Here is a 13,859-nt window from a genome sequence, read left to right as displayed (position 1 = left end):
CCACTGCCACTCCCATTTAAAAGGGCAATGTCCGGCTTCAGGCAAACAGTTTTTAAAGTGTGGAAGACACAACCACTTTGCCTCACAATGTAGAGGTGCGCTGCAAATAAGACCACAAGACAAAAATATAGGCCCTTCAACTGAAGGAACGTAGAATCAACGGAGCACAAAAAAAACAACGGTGATTATTCATCCGACGAGGACAACCTCATCTGCGACAATTTGCTTGTCGTGGACACGATTGAAACAATTGAGGAACCTTGCGCAACAATCACCACGCCTCACCCGGTCAACAGCATTGACTCCAGCAGTGAGTGGACTGCAACTGTGCGGGTCAACAACTTTCCGTTAGTGTTCAAGCTTGACACTGAGGCCTCATCCAACCGCCTCACTAGCAAGGATCTCCATTTGATTCCAGGAGACCATGAAATGATACCCACTGCGTGTAGGCTGAAGGACTGCAATGGCAATCAGATCACCACAAAGGGATCATGCCATCTCCAAGTGGACAACAAGACGATACGCAAGAAGCTACAATTCGAGATCGTGAACAATGACAAATCCGACACCAAAGAAGAGGATTTGTTCATTGAACATGAAGAGCACAATAAAGAATGCGAAACAAAAAGAGATGATTTGTACATTGAAGAATATTACTCAGACGATGATTTGTTCATTGGACATGAAGAGCACAATAACGAATGTGAAACAAAAAGAGATGATTTGTACATTGAAGAATACTAGTCAGACATGATGATCATAGCATCAGCAACATGATTGAAAAGCTCAATATGAATCTACTCATGGTAGATGAATCCAATATCATGATGCAATGGCAGCTCGTTGAAACATTGGATGACAGCAACCTGTCAATCAGCCAAGGAGAAAATGACGCCACACAGAGAGAGACTCCGTTGAGAGAGCACAGATCAACTCCACACAGAGAGCGATGAAAGACTCTACCGCGAGAACACTGCACAACTCCACACAGAGAGCGATGAAAGACTCCACATAGAGAGCGATACAAGCCTCCACAGAGAGCTCGTTGACAGACTCCAAAGTGGAAGCAACTCAAGACTCCATAACAAAGTCCATGCATGAACAAGACCATGAAAGTCTATCAACCCTATCTGAGCAACCAGCAGCAGACTATGAAAGTCTACCAAGCTCACGTGAACAACAAAAAGACTATGAAAGTCTACCCAGCTTATTTGAGCCACCAGAAGAAGACTATGAAAGTCTATCCAGCTTATTTGAGCCACCAGAAGAAGACTATGAAAGTCTACCCAGCTCATTTAACCAACAAGAAGACACTGAATGTCTTCCCACTGTATGTGAGAATAGTGACAATGTGATCACGATCGACATACAAGATGTGCACGATTACAGCAAGACTGACAGATCTCAGCACGTATGTCCACCAGCACTCAACAATCAAAGTGAAACTACTCTTGAGTCCTGTGAGACCACGTCAATTAAAACCTCATCTACTCTAAACTATCCACCAGAAAATGAAATCTTGAAGATTTTGACTTCAGAAGAGGAGCACCAAGAAACCAAAGACGATTCAAATGAACCAGCAATGACTCCAAAAGAGGAGCACCACGAACTCAATGATGATTCAAGTGAATCAGAAATGACTAGAAGAGGAACACCAAGGAATCAAAGAGGAACCACATCAATCACAAATGACTGATGTCACCAAGATCAATGCAACATCAGATCATTCTCACAATCCTCAAGAAGAAACGCTCAATGAAACATCAGATGCCACAAAGGACACTGACACAAATAACTTTGAGAATGACTCGAATTATCCACACGGGACAGTCATTGAGCGCAACAAGAATCACAAAAACTAAAAGAAGCACAACAGAAACGAGAACAACAGTAGCAACAACAAAAACAACAAGAAGCACAACAAGCACAACAAAAGCTACAAGCACAACAACAAAAACAACAGCAAGAAGCATAACAAAAGCGACAACTGCAATAACAAGCATGACAAAAACAACAAGACCAACAACGAAGGCAACAATAACAGAAACAACAAGCATGGCAAAAACAACAACGGAAACAACAAAGACAGAAACAACAACAATGAAACAACGACCTGTACAACATGGCACAACTCTGCACATGAAGGACTATGTAACAGCACAGCTCAAAACAATGGCAAGAGTACAAACATAACATGGCATGACAACGAATCTCTCAAATTCATATCTCCCCACAGCAAACAAGCAAACCAGCTTTCAAGAAAGATGACATACAGAATCAATACCGCAAGCACAGGAAAACATCCAGGTCAGACAACGGTGCAACACAGAATCGTGACCCACAATCGAATGGAAAAGGGGAAAAAGGTGTCCACGTCATTGAATGACTCATCAGCAAGGCAACCGATTCACGATCCGACATCAACCTAGCTCTGTTATCGTACCAAGCAACTCCATTGAGCTCAGGACTGTCGCCAGTGCAAATGCTCTTCGGCAGAGACATCCAGACAACCTTACCGGTAATGCAATTCCAAGACCCCGGCAACGCATCGGTTCTCGACAAAATACGGGTACTACGCTCCAAACAAAAATGATACTACGAACAACACGCAATCCCACTCAAGCCACTGACAATAGGTGACACCATCAGAATCAGGGACCCAGAAGGAGGATGGTCTGATCCAGCCATGGTGATCAGGCAGGCAGCACTGCGGTCCTACATTGTCAAATCGGAAGCGGGAATACTCTTTCAGCGTAACCGCCGGGATCTATTAGAGATTCAACACCAAACACCAGTATTTCCTGCACTGGACCTGAACAAGTCCATTCGTCAACAGGATGTCCCTCACCACACAACGCCAGACAGCACTCTCGACGACATCAAACCATCATCACTACTCTTCAAGACGCTTCAGCAGAAGCCGCAAGGCACCCGACCGACTAGATTTATAACAAAAATGCAAAACACAAACAAGACGACAACAAACATTTCTCACAATGGACTCATAACACAGTTAATTGGCTCTGTATCACCATTATTATTTTCAATGTGTGCAGATATGCATATTCCCACTTAACCACTTGTTATGTACAGTTTTCTTGACACCAGCACAGAAAACATGTGAAATAAAAAGGAGGGGATGTAGTGATATGTACATCTGCACATACATCTGTGCTGTAGTCCCTGGTGTAACAGCCACAGCATCACTAGAGGGCAGCATCAGAGGCGGGTATAAAGGGTCTGACCCAAGGGATCCGCCTCTTTTAGAAGCACAGGGCTAGTGAGCAGCAGCACATAGAGACAGCTCAGCATAGGCAGCTTACCTTAGCTTCTCTTGTTTTACCTTTTGACTGTATTACGGCTGGTTGAGCTCTGGAGACAGAACAAACCCACTGAATAAAGTATTTGTGTTAACTGGAGGTCTACAATCTTTATTCAGATTCAGAGAATAACATATAACTTTCATTTCTTGAATGTCTGACAGACGTAGAAAATTAGCTCTCGCTCCCGTGTCGAGTTCAACAACATTTATTGACTTGTTCACTTCTATTTTTTATTCGAAAAGTACTGTTCTGCAAAATGATTCTTGCCTTTGCATTTAGTACACACTTTTCCAAAAGCTGGACATTGCCTTTGCAAATGCTTGTAGCCGCACTGTATGCACAAAATAGTGGCATTGGGTAATTGTTTAAAATGGGCTTCATTGTTGAGACCACGTTTTGCTTTTGGGTGGGTCACAACATCAATTGGGTCAGCTGCATCTACGATTTTCGTGGCAAAATTTCTTAAGTTTAAGGTACTAATGTGCTGCGCAGCTAGCTCGCTGGAATGGCAAATTTTAATGGCATCGTCGAGCTGGAGTTGAAAAAATGAAATGAAAATGAAATGAAAATCGCTTATTGTCACAAGTAGGCTTCAAATGAAGTTACTGTGAAAAGCCCCTAGTCACCACATTCTGGCACCTGTTCGGGGAGGCTGTTACGGGAATTGAACCGTGCTGCTGGCCTGCCTTGGTCTGCTTTCAAAGCCAGCGATTTAGCCCTGTGCTAAACAGCCCCTCAACAATCGTTCACAAAGTTTGTCATTGCTTATACCGAACACAATCTGATCTCGGATCATAGACGTTTGCAAAGTTGCAAAGTTACATGTTTGAACCTTCAACCTCAAATCTGTTAGGAAGCTGTTGAACTATTCGCCTGCTTGGTGTATGCATGTTCACAAAATGTATCGTTCAAATGTTTTATTCTTTTAGATATACAGTGTTGAGCAAATTTCACTGTATTTAATTCATGGCTTGGTCTTATGGTTGTAGTGGTTTGATAATAGTGATTAGCTTGCTCCTTTTTTTGTTCCTGTTTATGAACCATATTTCTTTCAAAGCTCCACTTCTCCGGTCCCCATTTTTGCATTGCTGCAATAGTGACCCTTCTTAAGAACAATATGACAAAGTAAAAGATAGGGCGGCACGGTGGCACTGCTGCTTCATAGCACCAGGGACCCGGGTTTGAATCCTAAGTTGTGTCACATCTGTTTGCACGTTCTCCCTGTGTCTGCGTGGGTTTCCTCCGAATGCTCTGGTTTCCTCCCACAGTCCAAAGATGTGCAGTTTAGGTGATTTGGCTACCTAAATTGCTCCCTCGTGTCCAAAGGTTAAGTGGGGTTACTGGGTTGTGAGGGAGTGGGCCAAGCTAGGGTGCGCTTTCAGTGTGTCAGTGTAGACTTAATGGGCTGAATGGCCTACTTCTGCACTCTAGGGATTCTATGATGACCAATGTGCATCAGTGAGGAGGACCATGGGGTACTAGGGGCTTGAGTTACACTGTGGGTTCAGGATTGGTGTGCCAATGGCTCTATTGCCTCATGTAGACTGTGATAAGGTGAGAGTGACTGCCCTTGACATCATGGCAGCATTCGACTGAGTGCAGCATCCGAGAAACTGAGTAAAATTGGAGTCAATGAGAATTAGTGGGGGGAACTCTCCGCTGGTTGTAGTGAAACTAGCACAAATGAACATGGTGTTGGTTGTTGGAGGTCAGTCATCACTGCAGGAGTTCCTCAGGATAGTGTCTCAGGCCCAACCATTTTCTTTTTTTTTACAAATATTTTATTGAAAATTTTTGGTCAACCAACACAGTACATTGTGCATCCTTTACACAATATTATAACAACACAAATAACAATGACCTATTTTATAAACAAAAAAAAAAAAGAATAAATAATAAATAACAAAAATGAAAACAAACCCTAATTGGCAACTGCCTTATCACAAGTAACACTCTCCAAAAATATAATTTAACAGTCCAATATATAATTATCTGTAGCAACGACCTATACATATTATGCAGTATATATTAACAACCCTGAGAGTCCTTCTGGTTCCTCCTCCCCCCCCCCCCCCGATCCTGGGCTGCTGCTGCTGCCTTCTTTTTTCCATTCCATCTATCTTTCTGCGAGGTATTCGACGAACGGTTGCCACCGCCTGGTGAACCCTTGAGCCGACCCCCTTAGAACGAACTTAATCCGCTCTAGCTTTATAAACCCTGCCATGTCATTTATCCAGGTCTCCACCCCCGGGGGCTTGGCTTCTTTCCACATTAACAATATCCTGCGCCGGGCTACTAGGGACGCAAAGGCCAAAACATCGGCCTCTCTCGCCTCCTGCACTCCCGGCTCTTGTGCAACCCCAAATATAGCCAACCCCCAGCTTGGTTCGACCCGGACCCCCACTACTTTTGAAAGCACCTTTGGCACCCACATCCAAAACCCCTGTAGTGCCGGGCATGACCAAAACATATGGGTATGATTCGCTGGGCTTCTCGAGCACCTCGCACACCTATCCTCCACCCCAAAAAATTTACTGAGCCGTGCTCCAGTCATATGCGCCCTGTGTAATACCTTAAACTGAATCAGGCTTAGCCTGGCACACGAGGACGACGAGTTTACCCTGCTTAGGGCATCTGCCCACAGCCCCTCCTCGATCTCCTCCCCAGCTCTTCTTCCCATTTCCCTTTTAGTTCTTCTACCATAGTCTCCCCTTCGTCCCTCATTTCCCTATATATATCTGACACCTTACCATCCCCCACCCATGTCTTTGAGATCACTCTGTCCTGCACCTCTTGTGTCGGGAGCTGCGGGAATTACCTCACCTGTTGCCTCGCAAAAGCCCTCAGTTGCATATACCTGAATGCATTCCCTTGGGGCAACCCATATTTCTCGGTCAGCGCTCCCAGACTCGCGAACTTCCCATCCACAAACAGATCTTTCAGTTGCGTTATTCCTGCTCTTTGCCACATTCCATATCCCCCATCCATTCCCCCCGGGGCAAACCTATGGTTGTTTCTTATCGGGGACCCCCCCAAGGCTCCAGTCTTTCCCCTATGCCGTCTCCACTGTCCCCAAATCTTCAGTGTAGCCACCACCACCGGGCTTGTGGTGTAGTTCCTCGGTGAGAACAGCAATGGGGCTGTCACCATAGCCTGTAGGCTAGTCCCCCTACAGGACGCCCTCTCTAATCTCTTCCACGCCGCTCCCTCCTCCTCTCCCATCCACTTACTCACCATTGAAATATTAGCGGCCCAATAATACTCACTTAGGCTCGGTAGTGCCAGCCCCCCCCATCCCTGCTACGCTGAGGCCCAACCATTTTCAACTGCTTCATCAATGACCATCCTTCCATTATAAGATCAAAAGTGTGGATGTTCTCTGATGATTGTAATGTTGGTAGCTGGATGTGGGTGGGCTTGAGTCTTATATACTATGAGGTATACAGATAAAATACTGTAAGGTACACTCTGCACTACGTATGGGCTCACCTGACCTGGGAAGGTGATGTTGAAGATCAGGTAGCACATGTTAGGGAATTCATGAGCATGGCAGTTTAAATGATGTTCCTCTTGCAGTTAAATCTGTGACTCTGAGTGTTGTATCTAATGGCATTACCATCACCAAATTCCCCACCATCAACATCCTGGGAGTTACCATTGTCCAAAAAACTGAACTGGATAAATACTATGGCTACAAGAGCAAGTCAGAGATTGGGACTCCACAGCAGATAACTCACATTTGAGACTCCCCAAATCTTGTCCGCCATCTACAAGGCACAAGTCAGGAGTGTGATTAAATACTCTCCACTTGTCTGGATGAGTGTAGCTCCAACAACACTCAAGAAGCTCAACACCATCCAGTATAAAGCAGCCTGCTTGATTCGCACCCGATCAACCACCTGAAACATTCACTCACTCCACCACCGACACATGGGGCAACAGTAGGTACTCCATAAAAGAGGCACTGCAGCAGCTCACCAAGGTTATTTTGACAGCACCTTCCAAACTCGTGACCATTACCACCTAGAAGGCGAAAGAAAGCAGACACATGGGAACACTCCCTCCAAGCCACACACCATTGTGACTTGGGAACTATATTGCTGTTTGTTCAATGTCACAGGATCCAGATTCTGGAACTCCCTTACAGCACTGTGGGTTTACCAGCACCACACGGACTTCAGAGATTCAAGAAGGGGACTCACCATATCCTTCTAAAAGGCAATTAGTTACAGGCAACAAATGCCAGTGATTCCCACATCTCCTGAAAGCATTCTAATAAATAGCTGAAGTGTGACTGAATCAGTCCGTCATGGCATCTCTGGCAGCTAATTGAGTAGCCCATTGGGCTCCTTTTCTGAAATGGCAGAGACATCTTGATATTCCTCCACTTTGAGTTCCAGTCCTCACTACTGAGCAATGCTTTGCAAGGCACAGCAAACCGCAGGTTGCCCCCAGATCTGCACACACACCTGAATTGTATCTTCTTGGGCAGCACTGCTGCTACACGACACAGAGGTCCCAGGTTCAATCCCGGCTCCAGGTCCCAGTCCGTGTGGAGTTTGCACATTCTCCCAGTGTTTGCATGGGTTTCGCCCTCACAACCCAAAGATGTGCAGGGTAGATGGATTGACCACGTTAAATTGTCCCTTAATTGGAAAAAAATGAATTGGGTACTAAAGAACAAAGAACAAAGGACAAAGAAAAGTACAGCACAGGAACAGGCCCTTCGACCCTCCAAACACTTCCTGGGTCCGTATCCCTCTATTCCCATCCTATTCATGTATTAGTCAAGATGCCCCTTAAATGTCACTATCGCCCCTGCTTCTACCACCTCTTCCGGCAGCGAGTTCCAGGCACCCACTACCCTCTGTGTAAAAAACTTGCCTCGTACACCTCCTCTAAATCTTGCCCCTCGCAACTTAAACCTATGCCCCCTAGTAATTGACCCCTCTACCTTGGGAAAAAGCCTCTGTCTATCCACTCGGTCTATGCCCCTCATAATTTTGTAGACCTCGATCAGGTCGCCCCTCAACCTCTGTCGTTCCAGTGAGAACAAACTGAATTTATTCAACCGCTCCTCATAGCTAATGCCCTCCATACCAGGCAACATTCTGGTAAATCTCTTCTGCACCCTCTCTAAAGCCTCCACATCCTTCTGTTAGTGTGGCGACCAGAATTGAACACTATACTCCAAGTGTGGCCTAACTAAGGTTCTATACAGCTGCAACATGACTTGCCAATTCTTATACTCAATGCCCCGGCCAATGAAGGCAAGCATGCCGTATGCCTTTTTTGTGAGGGCCACGAAGAATCCAGCACGAGTTTCAAGGATACAAAGAAATTACATTTATTTACAATAACATATATGTACACAACAGCAGCAACCTCACTTGCTGCTTACTCCTTCCTGCTGGTTCCAAACTGGCCAGCTTTATTTATACAGGGAGTCTGCTAATGATTTCTCCGCCTCCCTCATTGGGGAAGCTCATACTCCCACAGGATTGTGGGATTGCCATTAGTCCCCAGCCAATGGTAAGCAGGCAGGTTATAACATCCCTCCCCACCAAAGTCCAAGGAATCCACCGAAGACCCTGGCGAAGGAGGGCGTCGGACTCGTTTTGCTGCAGGCCGGACACCATTTGCACGAGGCGCTGGATCGGGCGGCGTATAACGAGATGGTGACTGGCACTTCCGTGATGAACGGCGTAACGGTTGTACATCCACGGCCCGTGGGCCTGAGGATTCCCCCTCTGATGCGTCCTGTGTCTCCATCTCGGAGTCAGAGTCTGCTGCCTCTGTCATCTCGGCGTCTCTATCTCCGCGCGGTTCTGTAACGACCTGCGCAGGCTTTGAGTGAGACACCAGAGGAAGATTGTGAGGACTACTGTCCATTGTCTCTGGTCTCTGCGGCTATAGAAATGAGCTCCGGGGGCGGGGAATCTTTGGAAGGGATAGTCTTCTGGACCGAACGTGGTCTACATGTTTGCGCTGGAGACGACCCTGGGCTTGCACCTGGTAAAATATAGGGCCCGTTTGGTGAAAGGTTATGCCAGGGACCCACTGGGCACCACCAGCAAAATTGTGAACGAACACTGGGTCACCGGGCGCAAACTGCCGAATCGGACGATGCCGAGAAAAACCCTGACCCTGCCGTTCTTCTGTGTGGCGTACGTTTGCGCCAATGTCCGGGAGAACCATACTAAGGCGGGTGCGAAGTCTCTGGCCCATTAGGAGTTCTGCGGGAGCTACTGCAGTCACCGCATGGGGGGTGGTCCTGTACGAAAACAAAAAGCGAGCCAGTCTCGTGTCCATTGACCCGGAAGACTGCTTCTTTAGCCCTCGTTTGAATGTCTGCACTGCGCCCTCCGCCAACCCATTTGAAGCCGGGTCGTAAGAGGCAGTGCGGATGTGGCGTGTGCCATTCATCTTCATGAACCTCGCAAACTCCTCACTGGTGAATGGAGTGCCGTTATCCGTGACCAGTACCTCGGGGAGGCCATGCGTACTAAAAGACAAACGCATCTTCTCAATTGTTGCGCAGGATGTTGTGCCTAGCATCTTATGCACCTCTAGCCATTTAGACTGGGCGTCAATTAATAAAAGGAACATGGATCCTTGAAAAGGGCCAGCGAAATCCGCATGCAAGCGCGCCCAAGGCCGCCCTGGCCATTCCCAGTGATGTAGGGGCGCGGCCGGCGGAAGCTTCTGATGCACCTGACAAATGGAGCAGTTTTGGGCCACCTTCTCAATGTCGGCGTCGAGGCCTGGCCACCAGACATAACTCCGGGCCAACATTTTAATTTTGGTCACGCCTGGATGGCCATTGTGCAAGTCTCTTAGTATCCTGTCCTTTTTCCGGGACAATCACACGCGTCCCCCACAAGAGGATGCCGTCTTCCACGCTGAATTCTGACAGCTTGGAGGAAAATGCCCGCAACTCGCCTGGGAGCGGTCTATGCTGCCCACCATACAGGACTATGTGTCGAACCTTTGACAGGACTGGCTCCATCTGGGTCCACTCACAGATCTGTGATGCCGTGAAGGCAAGGTGTCCATAAAATATAGGGTTGCAACCACCTCACCAGTCGTGGGGGTCGACATGGGGCCGGTCGATAAAGGCAATCGGCTCAGTGCATCGGCATTCGCTATATGCGTTCCTGGTTTGTGCTCCAGAGAATACTCGTATGCAGCGAGCAACAAAGCCCAGCACTGGATCCGTGCGGAAGCAATGGGTGGTATTGGCTTATCCTCTCTGAAAAGTCCCAGCAGAGGCTTATGATCAGTCACGATAGTGAAGTGGCAGCCATACACGTACTGGTGGAAACGTTTCACTGCAAAGACCACTGCCAGGCCCTCCTTCTCGATCTGCGCGTACTTTTTTTCCGCTGCAGTCAATGTGCGGGAGGCAAAAGCTATCGGCCGCTCGGCCCCGTTCTCCATCTTGTGGGACAGGACGGCCCCAAAACCATACGGGGATGCATCACATGTGACGAGCAAAGGCTTTCCAGGATCATAGTGCGTTAGTAACCCAGACAATGACAATTGTTGTTTTACCCGCCGGAAAGCGGTTTCTTGCAGCTGACCCCAAACCCAGGTGTGATTTTTCTTTAGCAGAAGATGCAACGGGGCAAGTGTAGTTGCCAGATTGGGGAGGAACTTCCCGTAATAGTTTACGAGGCCGAGAAAAGAACAAAGATGCGAAGTGTCAGTCGGGGCGGGGGCCTGTTGAATTGCGTGCAGCTTCTCTGCGACGGGATGCAAACCTTCGCGGTCCACCCGATAACCTTTCCTTCGCCTGAAAGACGCGACATAAACGGACTCCAGCTTCCGAAAAGCGTCTAAGGACAGCCTCCAGATTTTCCAAATGTTCCTGCTCCGACGTCCCTGTGATCAAAACGTCATCTAAGTAGACAGCGACACGCGGTAAACCTCTCAAAATGACCTCCATAACGCGTTGAAAAATAGCGCAGGCAGAGGATACTCCAAAGGGCAAACGTGTATATTCATACAGGCCCCGTTGTGTATTAATCGTTACATATGGTCGGGAGGCAGGGTCCAGCTCCAACTGTAGGTAGGCGTGACTCATATCTAATTTTGTGAACGAGAGTCCACCTGCAAGCTTTGCGTAGAGATCCTCTATGCGAGGCATTGGATATCGGTCGAGTCGGGAAGCCGTATTCACTGTAAGTTTATAGTCGCCGCACAAGCGAACTGTGTCATCTGGCTTCATTACGGGTACAATTGGTGCTGCCCAGTCAGCGAAACGGACGGGCCTGATAATACCCAAAGTTTCCAAACGGGTGAGTTCCCCTTCTACCTTCTTGAGCAGGACGTAAGGCACTGGGCGCGCCCAGAAATAGGGCGGCGTGGCTCCTGGTTCGACTTGGATACGGGCTACGGCCCCTTTTATTTTCCCCAAACCGGGCTGGAATACATCTGGGTATCGTCCTAGCACCTCAGTCAACCCTCCAGAAACTGTTTGGAGGATGTGCTGCCACTGCAAACGCAAATGGCGCAACCAGTCCCGACCCAACAGGCTGGGCTCTTGGCCGCGCACCACGATAAGTGGGAAACGCCTCTCCTGGCGTCCATAAACAACAGGGGTCATCGTAGTTCCTGCAATGTCCAATGGTTCCCCCGTGTAGGTGGCCAACCTGGCCTGTGTGTCGGTTAATGTAAGGGTCTGTATACCCTGCTTGATGCGGTCGAATGTCCTCTGGGTGATCACGGAGACCGCTCTGCCAGTGTCCAACTCCATCTCAAGCGGGTGACCATTGACCCGTACTGTCAGCTTAATGGGGGCCACACGGGGAGCTGCCACACAATGCAGCTGCAGGCAGTCGTCCTCCGTCTCCACGTCCTCAGGAGTAGTCGCCTCAGGTTCATCCACATGGAAGGTACAAGGTACGGCCCCTGGGCTGGTCCCAGTTTCGGTCGGAACGACGGTGCCTCTGGCGCCCCCAGGACCGGCGTCCTCGACGGGGTCGGCGCCTAAAAGTCTGACACGGACATGGCTCCTCATCCATTGGTTCTGGAGAAGGCTCCCTTCGGGGAGGAATGTCCGATGGCCACTGGCGTCGATCCGGACGTCGTCTCGCCCAAGGTACCACAGGAGTGCGGGGGGACGTTTTCGGACGGAAGGGGTTGCGCCCCAAGGCATGCACTTACATTCCTGTATCTCCTGCACTCCTCGTTCTGCGTTCTCTCGGGACAAGACTATTTGAATGGCCTGTTGAAAAGTCAATGTTGACTGAGCTAACAACTTTCTCTGGGTGGCCGCATTGTTAATACCGCAAACCAAACGGTCGCGTAACATTTCTGACAAGGTCTCACCATAGTCACAGTACTCCGCAATCCTGTGTAGCCTGGATAGAAAGTCAGCGAGGTATTCTCCTGGGGTCCTCTCAGTGGTATTAAACCGGTAACGTTGGACTATCGTGGACAGGGTTGGGTTAAAATGCTGCCCCACTAAATTCACAAGTTCATCAAACGTTTTGGTGTCCGGCACAGCTGGGTACGTAAGGCTCCGAATCACCCCAAACGTACGCGGGCCGCAGGCGGTGAGCAATATGACCACCTGGCGCTCGTTTTCGGTGATATTGTTTGCCCGGAAATAGTAATGCATCCGTTGTGCATACTGGTTCCAGCTTTCCAGCGCAGCATCAAAAACATCCAAACGTCCGTACAGAGGCATGGTGTAATAGAAAACAACTTCCAACCTATATCCAACAAAAATCCAGGGAGGTGGCTTCAGCAGTGTAGACAGCTATTTACTTTAACCCTCGTCGCCCGTTTTGTGAGGGCCATGAAGAATCCAGCATGAGTTTCAAGGATACAAAGAAATAACATTTATTTACAATAACATATATATATATACACACACACACACACACACACACACACACACACACACACAACAGCAGGCACCTCGCTTGCTGCTTACTCCTTCCTGCTGGTTCCAAACTGGCCAGCTTTATTTATACAAGGAGTCTGCTAATGATTTCTCCGCCCCCCTCATTGGGGAAGCTCATACTCCCACAGGATTGTGGGATTGTCATTAGTCCCCAGCCAATGGTAAGCAGGCAGGTTATAACACCTTCTTGACTACCTTCTCCACCTGTGTTGCCCCTTTCAGTGACTCTAAATATTTTTAAAAATGAATTGTATCTTCAGCATCCTGACGATTTGATTGATTAGAATCATATACATATGTACTGAATTGACTTTGCCTTAACATGCTGTGAACTAAAAGCTAGATATTACTCAGGTGAGATCACTAGGTACATTAACAGTTCAATTTATCCATTTTGTTACTGAACTTTATTTGTTCACTTTGTGATTTTTTAAAAAAATACCATAATTGTGACTTACATTGGTGCAGCAGGAAGCACCCTGATTGTTTAGCTGGAAAATCATAAGGCATGGTTAGTATGAATAATTTAAAACTACCTCTGTGGTGACAGATTGGTACAGTCCATTTGTATGTGGTCTCCCAGGTAACAACAGAAACACAAACTCATTAGAGGGAGGATTAAA

This window comes from Scyliorhinus torazame, chromosome 19 (assembly GCF_047496885.1).
Source record: "Scyliorhinus torazame isolate Kashiwa2021f chromosome 19, sScyTor2.1, whole genome shotgun sequence".
Classification (NCBI taxonomy): Eukaryota; Metazoa; Chordata; class Chondrichthyes; order Carcharhiniformes; family Scyliorhinidae; genus Scyliorhinus; species Scyliorhinus torazame.
This window is presented reverse-complemented; position numbering follows the sequence as displayed.